The sequence below is a fragment of the Rhipicephalus microplus genome, unplaced genomic scaffold (genome assembly GCF_043290135.1).
Source record: "Rhipicephalus microplus isolate Deutch F79 unplaced genomic scaffold, USDA_Rmic scaffold_25, whole genome shotgun sequence".
Classification (NCBI taxonomy): Eukaryota; Metazoa; Arthropoda; class Arachnida; order Ixodida; family Ixodidae; genus Rhipicephalus; species Rhipicephalus microplus.
The window spans coordinates 6,205,138-6,225,459 of record NW_027464598.1 but is presented as its reverse complement, the minus strand read 5'-3'; positions in this window follow the sequence as shown (position 1 = coordinate 6,225,459).

Below are 20,322 nucleotides of genomic sequence, written 5' to 3'. Positions count from 1 at the left end.
CAACAAATTGCGTGGCCCAAGAACGAGTGAAAGCCCAAAGTCTCTTGAGCCGCAATTTTAAGAGCGGATGAGCCAAGCGAAGCGTTCCCATCGAAAACGAGTCGTGCAGAGCTAGGCAAGTTTACAAGAGATATAATATTATATACTGCTGCGGCCCACGCCACCAAAGTAGCAGCCCCCCCTCTCCCCAAGCGTTTTTAGCAGTGCTGATGTTAAGCCTCTTTGATTGAAATTCATGGAAACAGCCGAGGAAAATATTATGCGAGGCAGATAGAGACTTTGCGTGGTGTGTGCCGCGGTAATGCCGGTAATCACTTTTTTTTCGCGTATGTTCTGACACCTTTTTCACCTTGTATTCTACTCTTTTGTACGCAAATGTACAGTGGAGTCTCTAAAAATGATGGAGACCGTGTTAGGTACTTAATTGACCAATTTTTCAAAATCCTGACCCCCCAGCTCGAACCGATTGGCTATACTTCAGAGTGAACTAATATTGTTTGGCATCCACTTACACAGTTTGTTTCAATGCAATACCCGAATTTTCGCGATCACCATCACAATTTTAACTGCCTCCCTGACACGCTGATTATGCACGCAGTGGTCGTGGACAAGTTTGTATGTACAGTATCTTGGTAATCTATCTCTGTTTCAAGGGAAGTGCTTGGCTATGGCACTTACCCGGAATGAAGTTACACCTGACGACGCAAATACAAACGAGTTTCTTCAAGTAGTTTTTTTTTTGTTAATCCGTGCCAGCCAAACACGCTGGTACTTTGCGGCAAATTGCAATGTGCGTTCTCAATTTTAGGTAATAACTTTCGGCAAAGAAACACCTCGAAGCTCTGCTCCCTCTTTGGGGACTACTAAATCAACTTGCCGCTCAAGCAGCCCTCAAACTTGCATCGTGAGGCACAACTAAACGGGCGCAAGCACGAGGAGACAACACGGCAGCGGTAAGCGATGGAGTCGGTAGGTACCCGGGCATGTCGGTGGCGCAGTTCGGAAGTGACGAAGGGGCGCTGCGTGACGCACGTGCATACTACGTATACATATTTCGTCAAAATACAATAATGGACAATTATAGTTTACCGTTAGCGTGATGACAGTGGTTAGGAGAATGGTGTTACTGTGCAGCAAACGTTCGTCGCAGCTAACGTCTGATGATTTAGCGGGATAGCGTGCCCAGCGAGAATTGTTGCGCCACCTATTGGGGGGATGATAAGTTAAAGTACAGTGAAAAGGAAAATAAAACGAGAATGTTTGCCTGTACGTGTCACCACGCGAAACATTTTTACAATTTTATTTTAGTAATAATACAAGTAAAAAAAATTACACACCAAACACGAAAACATTTACGCTGCCAATTTCTTTACATCGATCTTCTAGTTAGGCTTAGAGACCTTCGAAATGGGAAGCTATCAAAAAACTTACGCTAGATTATTCGTAATGCTCAGTCATCGAAGCTATCTGAAGGCAAGCGAAGCTATTTTAAACAGTTTTTTGGTACGAACGAAGTGAATCTTTTAACAACTACACCAAAATCACTTCGAAGCGGGCGTCCGAAGGTACTGTCATGTTCACGTATGCTGCGTATACCACGCTAACACGCTAAAGGTAAATCTGAAATATAGCGCACGTACGGTAAGCAGTACCAGTACCGTACTTATCTGCGCATGCGCACATTGAACCCACTATCATGGTAAACGCGCTATTCCTCTAAGCCTAATATACTATAACTGTTTAATGGTCTGCCGCCCAAGCAGCCATTTATGTTTTGCTTTGCCTCGAACAGTGCCTCCTCTTCTATCTTAAATCAGCCGCATGGGGCTGGCATATAAAAATAGAGGAGTAACTTCGTAATATATGGACCCCGTCTGGCAGTGCAATCACGGAACATTAACCTGTGCAGAAATTTGGACCACCGCCAGGTGGCAGCACCTTATCCTCAACACTGAGCATTTAAGAGGCGAAGCTCCATAGGGTGTGGGTCGTTCCCTCCTTTGTAGAAGTAGGAGTAGCAGTAGTAGTAGTGGTAGTAGTAGGATGTAGCTACCTCTAGTTTATGAATTACCTAATAGATGACGTTTTCTGGGTATGTCCTTGGAAATATCACTAGATGGCGTTAGTAGTTTTCGTAGAGTTGCCTATTTCATATAGTTGACAGACGGACAGATGGACGGATGGATGGACAGACGGACAGATGGACAGATGGACGGATGGACGGACAGATGGACGAACAAATGGACAGATGGATGGACGAACGGATAGATGGACGGACGAACGGATCGTCAGATGGACGAACAAATGGACAGATGGACGGACGAACGGATAGACAGATGGACGAACAAACGGACACATGGATGGACAAACGGATAGACAGATGGACGAACAAATGGACAGATGGATGAACAGACAGACGTTCCGAAGGTGAACAATGATAAATAGGCTGAGCAGTGGGATCATTCGGTGTTACCGTAAATCACGCTTGACTTCGACCATTCATGCATGCATATGAGTGCTAAGTGGTTTACAATGATATAAAAGGTTTATTAGTCATAAGTGGCATATTGTGGTGAGCTGCGAATTCTCGTTTGGCTTTATTATTACTGCGTCATGGTATCAAATCGAGCCCGAAGTTCGCATAGACGAGAATTGTGTATGTTCTCCGGGTGGTCGTTGGTTGTTTCTAGTCATACGGAATACATCTGAGAGTATATCAAGACGTTACCAACTGCGCAAGCCAGGCGTTTTCCGTAATCATGTTGACGATCACCATCAACATCATCATCATCAGTTTATTCGTTATGAGCGTCTACGTCATGGCATATCGCGGGTACCTTCCATGTACTGCGTCATGATGGCAGACGGTTAATGTGTGGTATGGAACGCGCTTGTCCTTCACCGTCATTAGCATCATTGTCAGCGGATGCTACGACGAACAACCTCCCCCCCCCCCAAGCCATCGATAAAGCCTCGATCTTAAGGAGCTTTGTTCCTAAAATAGAGAGAAAGTGCAACAGCAGCCATATATAGTAGAGATAGAAAAGATGAAAAGAGCAATGAAGGTGAGCATGAGAGGGAGGAGAATTATATATATATATATATATATATATATATATATATATATATATATATATATATATATATATATATATATATATATATATATATATATATATATATATATATATATATATATATATATATATATGGAGTGATGGCCAGAAACAGAAATCGAAAGTGAGACCTCAAAGAAGGAAATGAGTAGGGCAACGCTGCTTTCTGCTTTCTTAGACTTAGTACCCCTATTGCGCAGTTGGATGTATGGATGGATGGACGAACATTATTTGTAGTCCTGAGAAGTGCGACAGCACGCAGTGGGCTTCTCCCACGTTGAAACAGGCAAGCTAAGCCTGATCGCAGCATCGTCGGCTCTCTGGGCGGCCCAAAGCTGATCCCCCTTCTTGGGGTTTTTGATGACAGTGCACCACTTGGCCGGGTTAGCTTGGTCGCTGCCCAGTAACGATGGGCATTGCCGGAGCATATGATGTAAGTTAGCTACTTTCCCACAACGGGGGCAGTCCAAGTATTGGAGTAAAACTTACGGAAGATGACCAGATTTCGGTATACATCCGTTTGTAAAAGTCTTAGCGTTACCACCTGGGCTCTGTGTAGTTTTCTGTGAGGAGAGGGGTAGACCCTCCTGCTTAGGTACAAGTGCTTTGTTAGCTCATTGTATGTCGTGAACTGATCTCTATTTTCCAACGTCGTGGGATGCCCCAGTTTTACACATTCAAATATGTGAGCTGCATCCCCTGGTCCTTCTGGTGACGTACCTAGCCGTGCTAGGCGCGACACGTGAAGAACTGACTGTAAATATAGAAAAGTTAGGCTGCGTATTTTACAGATCATCTTTATCGTATTGAAACAAAATAAAGACATAAGGTGGCCATAGCATTTTGTAGTCTTTTTTGAAGTTTCAATGAATATCAATTCACCCTGAAGTCTCCCATGTCCAAACTCAGCACGAATAGCACCAAATGTTGGGCTACAAATGTACCGTGACTTCATTCTAGGTTGTATTCATTACGTTCAGAAAGTTTGAACGCGTATTGCTGTAACTGGCACGCGAAATGACTCGCCAATTTTCGCAATGCTTCCGGCTAGGCAACAACATGGTAGAGTACAGTGTAAAATGAAAGACATATGCATTGCTCTAAAGATTGTATTCCACAAAACTTCAGCATATCTTGAACTTTCCAAGCCACTAGTAAACAATGCACAAAGAAAAAAACAGATTTATGAACACAAGTCTGTACGAAGCATATCAATGAACTACATGTAGACTATTGTCTCCTTCCTCGGCAAGCTCGGTAGTAAGCGGTAGTGTATGACATTAGGCTTACGATCGAAGTTTAGTAAGCTGAGCGCATAACAAACAACTCAAAATATCTCAACTCACCCACGCTCTACCCAAAGAAGCATGAGGCTTACTCTAAAAAAGCCCCCCCTACATACTGACACTTGTTGAATTAAACCTACACTTCCACTTCATCACCATGTGTGGGACCACTGTCAGCAAGTAGACCATGCTAGTAGACCTCCCTGCACGTAGAGCTCCCGCACTACTCGCTCTGCGCGTGAGTTTGGTGGGCAAGTAATCTGGCGAAGGGTCAGCACGCCAGGCGCTGCACTAGTTTCTAGAAATATCAGCCAATGGACTACCCAGTAAGTAGAGATCAGCCCCACACAGTGAGTGGGTGGTGTGAAGTAGGAAGACATGAGGCGAAGAGCATAGAATAACTCTTCATCAATTTCCCATTCCTCTCTGTTTCCCCTGCCAGAACCACGCATTACTACTTCTTGTAGTGGCCACTGTCCCCAATTTCCTCTGTGCGTTTTCCTATATATATTTTTTGTCTACATATTTTGGGCACATATCCTTTTTTTCATTTTTGATGTTGCCAGAGCATGCATTCTACTCCAGGCACACGAAATTAACCACTGCACGCTCAGGAAATCTTCGGTGTTTAATAACGCTCAGGACTCTGTCTACGCGCAAGCGTTATACGCAAGCAGTTAAGTCTGTTTCTCTGTCTTTATTGGTTTTCGTAATATCAATCTTCCTACAGCAAGCACTTACCTTATCTGGATAACAGGCACTCTGCTATCCTATGTGAAGGTGTTCTGTGAGGTAGCTACAGTAGTGTTTATATGCGGCGCTACTGAAGACCAGTACACTGAACCGATCAAAGTTTCACTCCCGTTCACTGTAAGCTGCCTACAGTGATTAACTAGAGTAGAGTGGGCGATGTGTGGGAAAGCATTACCGCAAAGTCTGAGAAAACATCTCCACTGTAAAGAATTCGGCAGATCACACGCACCTTGAAATTCGGTGTAATGCGAAGCATGTGGTGGAAAGGTGACTGTGTTGTAAAATTTTTATTGAGCGAAACGCTGCAAAGTGGCGCTCAATATATGCTTGAATGTTGTACGCACCGACATATATTGAATATTATATCTTCACGCTTCATAAAAAGCGTGCAGTAGAGCACACAGCTTTAAGTTCAAATACATTAGCGCTTGAATTAGTCATGCATTGAATGCAGAAGAGTAATGGTTCGTAAGGCCTGCACGGCCTAACTTAAACGTCACTTAAAGGCTTCTTTGTGCACGCGCATGATGTACATCATGGGCTCTGTCTCGTATGCATGCGTGATTCCCTACATGTAGGTACGTATTTCGGTGACTGCGAGCGATTAATCACTGCATTGTTAATCGTGCCAGTAGTGGAGCTTTACTGCCCTCTCAGAACAATTCTATCTGCGGAAATTCGCAGGTAGAATTGTCTGAATTCATATGTGCAGTAAGAAAGTCATACGGTTTACGGTTTTGAATTAAACTTAAACACATAAAAGCAATAGTAGAGAAAACGCAGAACATAGCAAAGAAAACCACTTCGAAAACGGAACGGGAAGTGCAATAACAAGAAAGCTGGAACTTCGTGATTGAGTCAAGAAGTCTCGCCTTCGCAACGTTTCCTGTTGTTCTCAGGGATGATTGTAGCAGATGTAGCTAGAAATGCGACAAAGACCAGTAATGGCACCATACCGAACCCAAGTATCGCGGAAGTTTGTAGTTCGACACTGTTTCATGGTATGGCTGGAATGCTCGGTGAACTCCGTTCTGTGGCCGTACTGCGGGCAATAAATTCCTGTAATGGTGCACGCTGATAAACGCTTCCTGAGCTTTGTTCCAGCAGTGCAACGGTGGTTTCAGAATGCCAACGCCCTCACCCGTTATTACCGAAGTAGTGTATACCACTGCGGGTGATACGCTTTTTAGGCACGTAGTGCAGATTGGGGGGGGGGGGGGCACAAGGCTTGCATTAGCGCTGCCGCAGATTTGCATGCAAACTTGCGTAAGCGCCGAATAGCGTCATGTACACTGGAACAGAAGCAGGAGGGAATAGTTTTACGTTATCCCGCTTCTTGACCAAACATTGTCCATTGATTCGAGCTGACGATGGCTAATATATACAAACTCATCTTTCGCTGAGTTTCGGTTTTCAAATGCCAGCAGTGCGTTTTTGATGATACAATTCCTTTACCAGCGTCTAATATTTTTATTCTGCCATAACTTGGCATATATTCTCCGCATACACATAACCTATCTTATTTTCACTTTCTAATGTTGCTTGCAATACCTGAGGACATGGCACGAGTGCATTCGTGCCTGGCCACAACTCACAACATTTCAAGCAGCATTTCATCACAACATTTTACCGCAACATTTCACGGCAACAATTCAGTTTCACCACAACATTTTGTTGCGGAGACTGCCTACTTTGCTTCAGGCAGCTCCTGCAGGTCAAGAAATATAGGGAATATTTACCGACAAGGGCCTTTCGAGACCTCCACCCACTGCGTCACCAGCAGGATTTGTGGAAATGATGTTGAATCGGCGCTTCCGTTAGCCGTTGAGCAGGGCGGCTAATGATAGATGGCGGCGGGGGCTCCCAACTTCGTTCGGGAGAATGTCATTCCATCACTTCTCTTTAACGGTCCGTGCAGGCGCCTACGGGAAGAGTGGAGGCGGAAGGGCTGCAAACACGAGAGGAGAAAAGGCTAGGAGGGACATATCAATCACACCGCTTGGAATCTCCCAGTAGCTATTTTGTTACCTCCTTTCACGCCCTCCAAGCAACACGGTTCCTCACTTTTCTCCTCTTGAGTGCTGTTTGCTGCTTTCCGGATCAGTTTCCAATGAACGGCCGGTTCCTAAAACCACCGTAATGGACCCTCGTCTTGATAGGTAGCAGACGCGCATCCCCCTTTGCTTAGTACTATCGTTTTTCTTATTTTTTTCGGTCTTTGTGAGGCGAGAGTTAGGAGTGTTATTTTGGTATTGGTGTGACAGTGTTCTTTCTTTTTGTGCAACCCAATCATTGAAGTCACCTACACTGATGACCAGCTTACTTTTCTCATCGCATCATCGCGACATCATCGCAACATCAAAGTATCGTATAGCCTTTGTATATACCCTGTCCCCGCACATTCACTGAAATAAAAAAAATTACTAACAACTTAGTTTTAGCCCTTATGAAAATAAATGTGCAGTCGTGAAGCTCCAGAAACTAATCTCTACTGTTCTGTTTTTTTTTTGTGCCGAAGAAATACGCTGATTTGCCTTCCAAATAATGGAAAATAAGAGACCACATAATCGTCTTTTTATAGCTTTTGTCTTCCATGCTTGAATTATTAGGATCAAATCAGTTCAATAGCGCAAGCAAGAAAAAATAACGCCATGCTTTTTTTATTTCTCCAAGACAGAGATGGAAAGGAACGGATTGATTGATTTGTGGGGTTTAACGTCCCAAAACCACTATATGATTATGAGAGACGCCGTAGTGGAGGGCTCCGGAAATTTTGACCATCTGGGGTTCTTTAACGTGCACCCAAATCTGAGCACACGGGCCTCGACATTTCCGCCTCCATCGGAAATGCAGCCGCCGCAGCCGGGATTTGAACCCGCGACGTGCAGGTCAGCAGCCGAGTACCTTAGCCACTAGACCACCGCGGCGGGGCTGGAAAGGAACGGAGGTTAGCCACTTTTTACATCGGCTGGCTTATCAATGTTGGAAAATCGAAGTACCTCAATAATATGAAAGAACTTCTAGAAACAAATAGTGCATAGAAAATGGCTGGCCCGGCACATAACTCACAATTTGAGCCCTCTAACATAGGTGCTAGTGTGCTTAGGTCTATACTTTTGGCAACCTTTCTTTTCTTTTTTTTAACTGTGAAAGCGAATATTAGAGGATGCTACGTAGCAAGTCACAGGTAGTTCACATCTGCTCGGCCTTGTGCCTCAACATTGTGACGAACTCACAAGAAAAGCGTGTAGACTTCAAGTAATCTCTTTAGAACACTTGCATTAGCTTGACAGCTAACTTGCCCTTATAATGAGAAAACTTGTGTTATGTGTATTCAATGTGACTCTGCCCCGCCATGGTGGTCAAGTGGCTTAGGTACTCGGCTGCTTACCCGCAGGTCACGAGATTGAATCTCGGCTGCGGCGGCTGCACTTTTGATGGAGGGGAAAATGCGGTAGCCCCGTGTGCTCAGATTTTGGTGCACATTGAAGAACCCTAGGTGGTCGAAATTTCTGGGGTCCTCCTCTACGGTGTCTCTCATAATCATATGGTGGTTTTGCGACGTTAAACCCCACATATTGCCACCAGCACGTAGTGGGTCGACCGCAAGAGCGGCTCTCAATCTGGAGGAAAAAGAAGATCGCGTGCTTCTTTTCTGTTCGAGAGCCAGCCACGACTGACGCATCGTCCTAGAGATTACTACCCAGTGGTTTATAAAATTCCTCAGTATTTGTGACTCATCGTGACAAACTGGTGGAGGTGCTGGGTACGCAGAGAAGGCGCGAAGGCCAAGATGGCGATATGGGCACTGGCGGTATAAGTGATCAGCTTCTCCACAGTGAAAGCACAGAGGCCGGCGATCAGGTGTGCGCCAAACATCAGACTTCCAAGGAGACGTGCGCCGATCGTCGATGTACTGAACTGGTGGCACCGAACGATGGGCGACAGCAGCGCTAGGGACAAAGGGCAAGGGCGGTGGCGTGTACGTCCCTTCGTAGTACGATATGTGCTGCGCTGACTGGAGTGCAACACCAGGAACAGGATGGACGAGTAATGGTGGCGATGGAGCAGGGCGTTTCAAGGTTTCCACGTTGGTTGTCTCACGGCGGTATTCAGCAGGAGCTGGTGCAGCTGTATCAGGAAGCAAGGTGTTCCGGAGGGCCTGGTGCAGCTCATCCTTGATCACAGTTGCAATAGAGCTAACCGTAGGATGAGGTGTTACACCAGCCTTTTGCAACTCTTCACGTACTATATCACGGATGAGTTCACGTAGGCGGTCGTTGCTGGTTCTAGTGGTGGTGAAAATGTCGGCAGTAGACATGCCACTGACTTGCCTGTCGTATTGGTTGGATCGCTGCTGCAGCATTTTTTCTATTGTCATAGCCTCGGACAAAAACTCCGTGACTGTCTTCGGAGGGCTGCGCACGAGGCCGGCAAAAAGCTGGTCCTTGACCCCGCGCATCAAGTGACGCAACTTCTTGTCCTCCGTCATTCTTGAATCGGCTCATCAGAAGAGGCGCGTCATGTTTTCGACGTACGTGGTCACAGTTTCGTTTGGCAACTGGACGCGGGCCAGAATAGCTCGTTCAGCTCGTTCTTGGCGATCAGCACTGGCATAGGTCTGCAAAAGTCTACGAGAGAATTTGCGCCACGTCGTCAGCTGCTCCTCTCGGTTTTGATACCACGTACGTGCCCCGTCTTCGAAATAGAAATAGACACAACCCAGTTTCGCCGCGTCATCCCACTGATTCAAGGTGGCTACGCGCTCGAAGTCCACCAACCAGTCCTCAACGTCCTTGTGCTCCGTGCCAAGGAACGTCGCCGGTGCCCATGGGCTTTCCAACGTATAGCGGTTCGAAGTCGTGCTTCCCGTGCCTGTTGACGAGGTTTGCACCGAAGCGCTGGTCATGTTTGTCGACGTGGTGGGAACAGTATCGCCGATTTCTGGAGGCAATCCCCTGATTCGGCAACTGGTCCGATGCACGGGAGTATTGATTGGCACTGGAGTCGTATCAGGGCTTCCTGGTGGGGTCTGCAGCATCCGTGAGACTACCCAGCACTTCCACCAGTTTGTCACGATGAGTCACAAGTACTGGGGAATTTAGTAAATCGATCAACATGACCCTTAACTTTAACCCAAAGCATTCATTACGTAGTGCATTTATTCCTAACAATAAAGCTTGAAACAGCAAACCCTTTAGCAAATTATGCCTTTTCAGTCGACCCAGGAACTATCCATATCATAAACATGTATCTGCCACAGACATGGTATCGCTTTCACTGATCCCTATGGTCCACTGAACATGGTGAAGGAAACAGTTAGCCTAAAAAAATAATTGTTATCATGAAGTAGTGTGTGCCAGAAAAATGGGGCTAATCTGACTACTCATAAATGGTCCACTGATAGAAGATGGTGCTCAGCAAAAAAATGGCTACGAAACAATGACGGCAATATGAAGAACCCCAAGTACCTGCAACTATGGAGTAAGAGTATAAAAAAGGCAAATAGGTACGGCTGCAAGGGCACCTCGAAGTGACAGAGGGCTTACGCAAACGACGATGACACTATAGAGCTATGAACCCTTGGTTTCGTGGTAGCTGCTTTCTCTGGAGTTTGGACACCCGTGTCATGTCTTTGACTGCTTCCCATCTAACTCGAACCTCTCAGCACGGAGAATCAACGTGGAAGCAGCGTACTGTTACCCAGCTAAAGCCTGGCAACAACCTAGAACCCCAATCAGCTAGCTAAAGCCTAGAAGCAATCTATAAGTAATTAGAATAGTTTACAGAGTCATTCAGTGTTCGAAGCCTTGAGTAACATTGTGGAAGCTTTGCAGTTTTCTTAATATTCGTAAAAACAAAAGTACTGGCGTGGAAGACAAAACGTAACTAAAGAAAGAATTGCTAAAGAGAGAAGAAGCAAAGAATGGATAATATGACATTGCTCCAAGTGTGTTCCAAAGAACTATGTTGCGCGTTAGAAAATTAACAATTAGCTCTTTGAAAACCTTCAATGCCGATGAGGGCTTCAGTAACTTGTCGAGAGCCTTTACCTCCGATTAAGGACAATCGTCAGCTCCCTTTAACGTATCTATGGAGTTCTTCCTTGCACTTACTGAAACGGGAAATCTGGCGGAAAGATGGGCGATCTGTTTCACGCTGCTACCATCGTGGCCTTCTGGGCTGTTAGCTATTTCAGCAGTGTCAGTAAGGGGACTGACGGCTGCTTTTTTGTCATTGTTATTGCTTCTAAGTCTTTCATCAGTGTTGTCATCCTGGTATCTATATACAGAATGTTCACTGGAGTGTAAACAATGTATCACAAGGTGTCGTGAGCCACCATTGCCTGAGTGGTCATGAAGCGTGAATTGTACATATTAATTGGAAGAATGGGTGCATCTACATGTATTTATCAAGCCATTTTTGGTGACGTTTTTAAGCTGCCCTTTACCTCTTCAAGCGTGCATCAAATTCGATGAATTGGAATACCCCACAGTACAATTATTTGCGTTTCTTTCATTCCTTTGCCCCTCCTCCCCCTACAAAAAATACTGGGTAAATAAAAAAATACAAACTCAATGAATATGCAAAACGCATGTTTTATAGTCATGAGCGTCACTTACAGCACAGAAATAAAAGGCGAAAAAGTAAGCCATACCTCCTTAGAATAATTCCTTTTTTATTGATAGCGAACTAGAGGAAAGAAACAGCTGCAGCGTCTTTGCGCACTGCTCAAGCCTGGGGCAAACTGCTTTCGTGGTGGTCCTCACTGCACAGAACAGGAATAGAGATATTAGTTTGATTACGTTTTTTCTCTGTGTTATTTTTTAGTTCGGGGGATTTGTTCTCGTTTCTCCATTTCAACCGAGTGGGTGTTGTTACGTGCACGACAGTGTTTTTTCGCATATAAAGATTAATGAAAGATTCAGAGTGGCTCAAACGGGAATGGTGAATGTTGTGCACAATATATTATAAGCGCAAGTGCAGTAATAAGTTGCGAATCAGTTGTATTTTTTGTTTTTGTTTTCTGCTCTGCTTAGTTGTAAACTTTGTCTCTCAGAGTTCATACGCGTTTGAGCTTTCATAAAATAAAAAAATAAAAATGAATAGTATTGTGGGTAAATTCTTAAGGACATGAAAGCAAAAAAAGACGGTGCACTGAAGTTACCTCGTCTCATAAGCTTTTTTCAATAGCTTGAAGTCACCGACTATGCTGACGTGAGTGCAGCAGAACCTGTACTCACGTAAGAACGCACGTGTACGCTAAACTAAAGCTAGCCCCCCCCCCCCCAAAAAAAAATTAGTAAAGTTCCAGCAACAAAAACTGCAAAATAATTCTTAATTACGGAGACTTGCGTATTTAGGAACATTGCAGATTTATTTTTACTTTGTGGGGTTTGACGTACAGAGTGTGCTAGTTTGGTTCGAGAAAGTGGAACAATATCTTGCAAAACAGTATGTCACGTATAGAGTATTTCATCAACACTAATACATTAGTGTTATTCTGTTAACCCCTTTCTTGTGATACGGTCTTGTTAACACTTTTCTTGTGAAAATTTTGAATATAGCTTACAAACACACTGCTGTTAGTTCAATTCTCACTACATGCGTCCCTGTCAACATTTTTCTGTGTGCTATGTATCACTATACTAACTGTATGTATTTAAAAAAACGCTACTCCTGGTTTTTTGTGAGAGATAGGATCAATCGTTTAATCAGATATTCCCTATCGTGTGAATCAGATATTCCCTATCTTCCTAAGCTACTTTGGCGTGTGTATTTGAACATACAGAAGTGTGTGTACTCGGGCAAATTCATCCTAAACTGCGACTTGAAAGCCATAATTCCTAAATTTCAACATATATTTTGTGCCTTAGGTAGTGAATTCTTATCATCCACTCGAATTTTTATTTAAACCGTGTAAGTGATGTCTCCACCGAAGGTTGAAATTGCGGCTCTGGGGTTGCGCTGTCTTTAGCATGGGCGTGTCTCCTGCGTTGGTAGGAAAATAAGCACAATGCCATCCATTGTTAGTTCATGTTTTCAATTTTGAATTGAGACACCAATATATTTGTGATGTTACTGTAATTGTGAGCACTGCTGTTCATGTGGTAGTTTATTCTCCCTTGTTTCTATTCCTTTTAGTTTCTATATTTCCACATTATATACACATATCTTGTTTGAGTCTGCTAGCATTTGCTGCTGAAAAGCCAGATCCTCGGGAGTCTGGCATCGAACGAACTAAATAATGCAACATCACCGTCATCGAGCATGCCAAGCATTTGAGCGTGCAGGGTGTTCTGTACAATTCTTCACAATAGCGTCCATAATCAATAGGAGGAAGTTTAGTGCAACTTTAGTTAACATCGTTAATCAGGATGGTTGATCAGGAGTATATAACTATGGCTCTTTTTGCGCATGTCACGTGGTTCATAAATATAAAGACCTCACTATAACCGTCTTGAGGCCTGGAAGAACATAATGATTGCTAGAAAGCTCTGCACATTGAGTAACGACTTCAACAGCCACAAGCGCTTCATGAGAACTTCAATAAGCCTTGGTTCAGTTAGCTGCTGCACACCACTCGCTTTGATCCTTGTGGGTTCGATGGATCATCAATCGAAACGCACTTGCTGTGGGCAGTCTTGCGGGAAGTGCTGGTTAACCTCAAGCTCCCTGTCTGAGAAGACCGTGTGGCCAGGAGATTTGGTCGCAGAAGTGGTAATCAAATAACAAGTATATAATACACCGTGGTTCGAAATAAAAAAAAAGGAAAAGAATGCAGCGTGTACAAAGGGGCTCTAACGTGAAGGAGGAATGTCACGCTTAGGTGGAACGCCCGTTCTCACGGGAATTCGGCGATACACCATGCCACCGCCACTAAGATGAGCCTATTATAACGATCACGTCAGTGAAGCAGCATGCACGAGACGACCACACCCTCGAGAACAATACGTTCCCCTCCGTCATACATCAGAGTCAGTGTGACGTGCAAGCCGTCGGTCGACAGGAGGCAGTCACGGGAAGAATGTAGAAGCACTGTTGCTGGGCGGCCTACATCAGTTAGAATGTACAGATGGGGACACCTAGGGTAGCCTGACAGAGATACGAAGAACTGGAAGCACGTCGCTGCCGATGCATTCTTCCAGAAATCAAAAAATATAGGCGACACGAGGAAAAAAAATATAGTTTGGGCAACCTTGCCATCAGGTCTTGCGTATATGTTGCGGTTTCATCTGCCTATATACAGTATATAGGGGGCGTTGAAAGCGCTAAACGTTGTCATGGCATCAAAATTGCATCGCAAGGCTTTTATATACATTGTAAAACTAAATTGAATTTCATGAATTTGGCCAATTTTAGGGTGGAAGCTGGCATGAAATGGCAAGAAGGACCGTTTTTTTTTTGGCACCGTAGTTTTCGCCGCTGCTGTCCGTAACAACTATGGCAATAAACTAAAAAAATATAAGTAAAAACGCTGAGAACAGAGCGAGATTTGAACACTGGCCCTCTGTGAGCCAGCCCAGCGAAGGGAAGGAACCAGCGCTACTTCGTGTTCACGCTAATCACGCTTTTGTATGGAAAGACGGCCACGCCACACGGGTTCGCGGGTGACGTGACCCACGAACACGGAAAAGAAGCTATTCGTTTTCGTCATCTTCTTCGAGTGATGATTTCAATACAGATATTTATCTTGTGTTCAGAAGTGAACACCGTGATGGCGGTGAAGTAGTAGCTCCACCGGTGATAACGAGGACAACTCGGACGTGAGAATAGTGAGTAGCCGCCAGTGAAGCCGCAGTGCGTTATTCCGTGTTTTCAAATTTTCCACACAGCCCCGAGGCTTTCCGAGTGAAATACACTGAAGAGGCTTAGCCTACACAAGCGAACGAACCTTCTTTATTCGTAAGGTTTTTATTTATTAGCAGCAGGTAGCTGGTTTCCTATGAATTGCTTAGACATAAACTTTATTATGTTCATTTGACTAAGTTTGTGGTGAAAATATGTTATCAGCATCGCCTAGATACTTTTTAGTTTTATAAGAATTAGAATGAGCAATAAACAAAAGCCCCTTTTTCACGGAAACAAAAAAATAGCGGGTAAGGGGTTAAAAACCTTCAAGACTTAAGTAACATTTTCGCATGAACTTGAAAGAGCTCTGTGGTTTGGAGCAAACCTATGGCGAAGATAAAATTGTGATGAAATGCGATTTTGGGTTGGTTATGCTTACCACAAGTTCCCAGGGCACCATGAGCCCAAGATATAGATCGGCGTATTCATTTCAGATGTCTACTCATGGCATGTTGCACATTTGATACCAATAGCTAATGGATCCTTGATGCGGACTAGCAAAAATGAATAATAAGAGCATACCGGTAATCCTCTCATATAAAGCAGTAGTCGATGGAGGAACTCCCAAGTACATATGTAGAATGCAGTTACGTCTTGTGCTATTTGGAGCCTCAGTGGTTATGTACAGAACCTTAGTGATCAATGCGCCACCCACATTCAATATTGATGATGCTGGGGACCGTCGTAAGCCTCCCCCTTTATTATGCACCACCGGCTTTCTGCGGTATATTAAATAATGACAAGCGACGATTGTTCATTGTTCTTTTGAGTGGTGCGCAACTATTGTGTCTGGTTATTTTTCTCCTGAACAATGAATAGGAAGAGTTTCTTTTTGACGTATAGCAATATTGATTGACCTAAGGCGCAAAACCAAGGGAAAAGATACCCAGTCAAAGAACACACACAGAGTGCTTGGTGCACCAGGAGTACACCGTTTTGCCTTAATTTGGAATAAATCCAGGAACATCTGTGCGTCTTTTTGTTTTCGTGAATAAAACACAACATAAACTTCAGCAAAAAGGTTGCCTTAGCTTCAGTTATAGGATAGGCTAGCAAGTTTGGCAAAGCAGTATAAAGTAGGACCATGAAATGTCAGTTCAAACTATAGACAGTTTTGCAGTATATACAATATTGTACAGTGCTAAACACGAATAATCGCTTTCAAATTTAACTGAGATCGTATGGAATAGACAGTTTCATTAGAATACCAACTGCAACAGTGACATTAAAGAGTGACAGTATTTGCCACATACTGTTGTCACATGATTTAAAATGACGGCTAGCAAAATTATTACAAATGTAAGCCTAACCGAAGCCTTAATTCGATATAGATATTCATGGACATACTAAGGTAAGGAGCTAATTAGGTGCCGTATTCTGTGCACAAACATGAGAGCCAAGAAGCAGTGGTAACAGAAACACAAAGCACAAAAAACATGTAAGCACTACAATGGCCTTTGCAAATAAAGTAAAAGTAAATACCGTACGACCAAGAAAAGTCTTAAGAAACTAAATGCCACGGTGACACTTCACATTTTTATATAATGTTAATTGCGTGGCTGTGAGAGCGCACTCTTTCTTACTACTAGCAAAGTTTGCTTTCAAATGCCCATAAAAGAGTCATTGCTCATACATGATCAATATTGTAAGACTTATGCTTCTATCATAAAAAAACAAATTTATTGCATCTCATAAAATAAAATATTTCAAGAAAGACTGCAAGTTGAATGGAGAAAATTATTTTTTTGATTTCTCTATTGTTGAATGCTTTTCCATTCGTTCATGCCGCAGTTTCATCACTGAATTTACGAAGTGCAATATGAATAAATAGAATCACAGCGAGGAACAGCAAACTTCGAAATTCTTGTTTTCTTTAAAACATTGCAGTAGTGACGAAACGGGAAAGACCTGTCAAATAGAACTGGAAATACATTTTTTTTCTGTACACAACTTTTTCAATGCTATAGTTCCAACACAAGAATTATTCTTTGCTTTCGATTTCTATATAAACACGATTTTTGGGTGGAGCACCACGTGGTATAAGTTCCATCTCAACATGGACCAAAAAGAGATATTTTATAAGCGCTAATAATTTCTCATACTATCTAGAAACGCCAGCGATCTCAAATATTTTTATTTCATAATACATCTTTGCAGAAAAAGTATTCATTACTCAGATACGCATATATGCATTTATAAAAGGTGAGGACGAATTATAGAGGAGTTTATGACAATGACATTACAGTACCATTATTTGTATTCAAGCACCTTACTCTAACACTTCTGCCTATTATGTATTGTAAAATTGTTATTCAAACGACAAACGACCCCCTCAGAATACCTTTTCTCACAAAAAAACAACCTTGAGACGAGATTATGCGAAATGCGGAAGGCTGCGATGTGACAAGGTTCTATTCACCGAAATACTTGTCTAAGGCATTCCTTTCAATCTAAAAAAGCAGAAGAATTTTTTGAATACATTGGACATACACCCCAAAATGGCAAGGACGTATGGCGTGGAATCAACCGCATTTCATTCTGTGCCAGTTTTGGTATATACAGATTCAAGAAAGGAGCTAAGAGAGCGCCCAGACAAAGGTAGTACACAAACGGACGGACGGAGGGACGGACGGACGGATGGACAGGTGGATGAATGGATGGATAGATGGATGGACAAATGGATGGATGGACGGATGGATGGACGGACGGACGGATGGACGGATGGATGGATGGATGTATGAATGGACAAACGTATGGATTGACGGATGGATGGATGGACGGATGGATGGGTGAATGGACGGCGGTTGGACGGATGGACGGGTGGATGGACAGATGGATGGGTGGAGAATGGATGTGTGGGTGGATGGATAGGTGAATGAATGGATGGATGTATTTGGTTGAAAGAGATGACTTTCCCTTAAAATACAAGGCAGTAAATTTTCTTTTCCAGGAAGTGGAGAACGTTGAAAATTCCGCAATCTGCCAAACCTACCTTTCTCTCTTAGGTCCTGCCCCGAACGCACAACGCACATTGCTCTACAGCAGTAATGTCTATTAGTGCAAGAAACGGCGAAAAAAGGGAGGCATATCTGAAGTACGGTGTGCAAATAAAATCTTTCAGAAAATGCTAACATTGCAATATTAATTTCTGCTTCTATTGGGGCTTAAAAAGAGCACTTCCCATCTCGCACACACGCAATTTGTGTGCACCCAAGTTCCAGAGTGTGTGCAGCTTCTGACGCGAAAGGGTAAGAAGACGATTCCGGAAAATTTACTTCGTCCTGGCAACAAGGAGTGCGTTCTTGTTCCCCAAGGTCCACCGATGAATGCGACAAAGTAATGTAGCGCCTTAATGTGGGTACATGCTCTTGGTAAGCGGTAGTGGTGTTTTTTTTACTGGCGCCGCCTTATGACAATAATATAGAGCCTTTAAAAGGCATTCCTGTGAGCGCGGTTCGCACTGTAGTTACGAATATATCAACCCTAAAGAGAGCAGCTTGCCATTGCGATTGCATATAAAGTGATTGGTATAGGCTTCATTGCCCGGTGTAATTTCTTACTTCCTGATTATAGCGTAGTTTTTCACGCCTAATAATGAAATAACCGGTCTAAATGTGTACCCTACTGATTCATCAGTTTGTATCGGATAGGATAATCTTTATTTGGGTACTACAAAATACAGATCTCTGTATTGTGGGCTGCTCCCACGTGAGTACTCAGATGCCGAGCTCTACAGCCAACTCGCGGGCTTGAATCCATGTACAACTTAGAGCCAAAGGAGAAAAAAAAATCCCTTACAAACAAAGTAACTACAAGCCATATGCGCCTCTCTTCGTTGCGTGCCTGGTACTTGCACTCATGTTTTTTATATGGCCACGCGCATACAATACAAAAGAGCCCATTTGCCATCCTGTTACCTGTTGTCTCTACAGTATAGGGTTCACGCATAACTAATGCGCAAGTTTTTCACTTTGTTTGCAACGTTCACTTGTCAAACGTACCTTTGGAACAGAAAGCATGGCAACAGTATATTCCTTGCACTTTTTGCTGCCTAAGTAATGCTCAGATTTCTGCCCAATAAATATTGACATCAACAAAAGTGCTGCGCGTTTCCTGGTTCTACGAGCAGCGTTGACATTATCAGGCACGGCCTTCTTCTTGCTAAAAAAAACAGGGTTGACATAATCAGACACGGCCTTCTTCTTGCTAAAAACGGTTATTAAAAGCGATTTGTCAGAATCTAGAGAAAGTCCCCGATGGTGGCAGAAGCCTTTGATAGGATCCCAATGCGCAGTACGGTGAATGCATCGCCTCGCTCTATCTCGAAAGCACCGACAAACGAAGCAACACCACCTCGTTGTGCCAAGTTATTGTTGCTATCTCTTTCTTCCTTCGGGGGCTTCTGTATCTTATCTGAGAGCCCAACGCTTTGTTTCTGGAACGTGTTATGCTTTTTATAAAACGCAATATCCCCTGTATACGTATTCTCAGCTTTATCTATGAAATACTGATAGTGCACCTTCTCTATCAGTGCTTTAGTGTGGTTTTCAAAACAGAACTGCGCATATTGCTTAGCTTTTAGCTTTTGCTAGGATACTGGTTCTGTAGTTGCACTATTGAGAGGCATCGTACAGCCTCCCGACCCAACCAAGCTTTTGTATATTCCGCTGCCCTAAAAACAATTGCTACATAAATACATTTTGAATATTCTCGTTGTTCATCCTTAGCCTATTTGTTCCACGCACCATTATGTTGTTTGTCACGAGCTGTGACCTGTGACTGTTTGTAGTTCGTCTTTTGCTGCTTTCCAGCTCTCAGCAATGCCTTACCTTTATCTTGCTGATTCAATCTTTAAACATCCTCGAACCCGTGTACTCAGATTTGGGTGCACGTTAAAGAACCCCAGGTGGTCAAAATTTCTGGAGCCCTCCACTACGGCGTCTCTCATAATGATATGGTGGTTTTGGGACGTTAAACCCCATAAATCAATCAACCAATCAGACATCCTCGAAATTCGCCAGAGCGACTATACGTGATTCAGTCCCCGCTTTGCTTTCTTTATATTCGATTATACCAGACTTCATTGAGAGCATGCATGGGTATTGCTGCTTACCAACATTCTTCTTGCCTAGTAGGATTTATCACTATGATTGTAACTATCAAAACACCCGCAAATTGTACGTCCCTTTATTAGAATAGACACCATAGGGACAAGCTTTCCATTTACATCTAGCAAAACCAGGACACCGGAACAAAGTAGTTATATTTGAAGTTTTTAACACTCACAGGCTACTTATTCTAACCACTTTCACTTA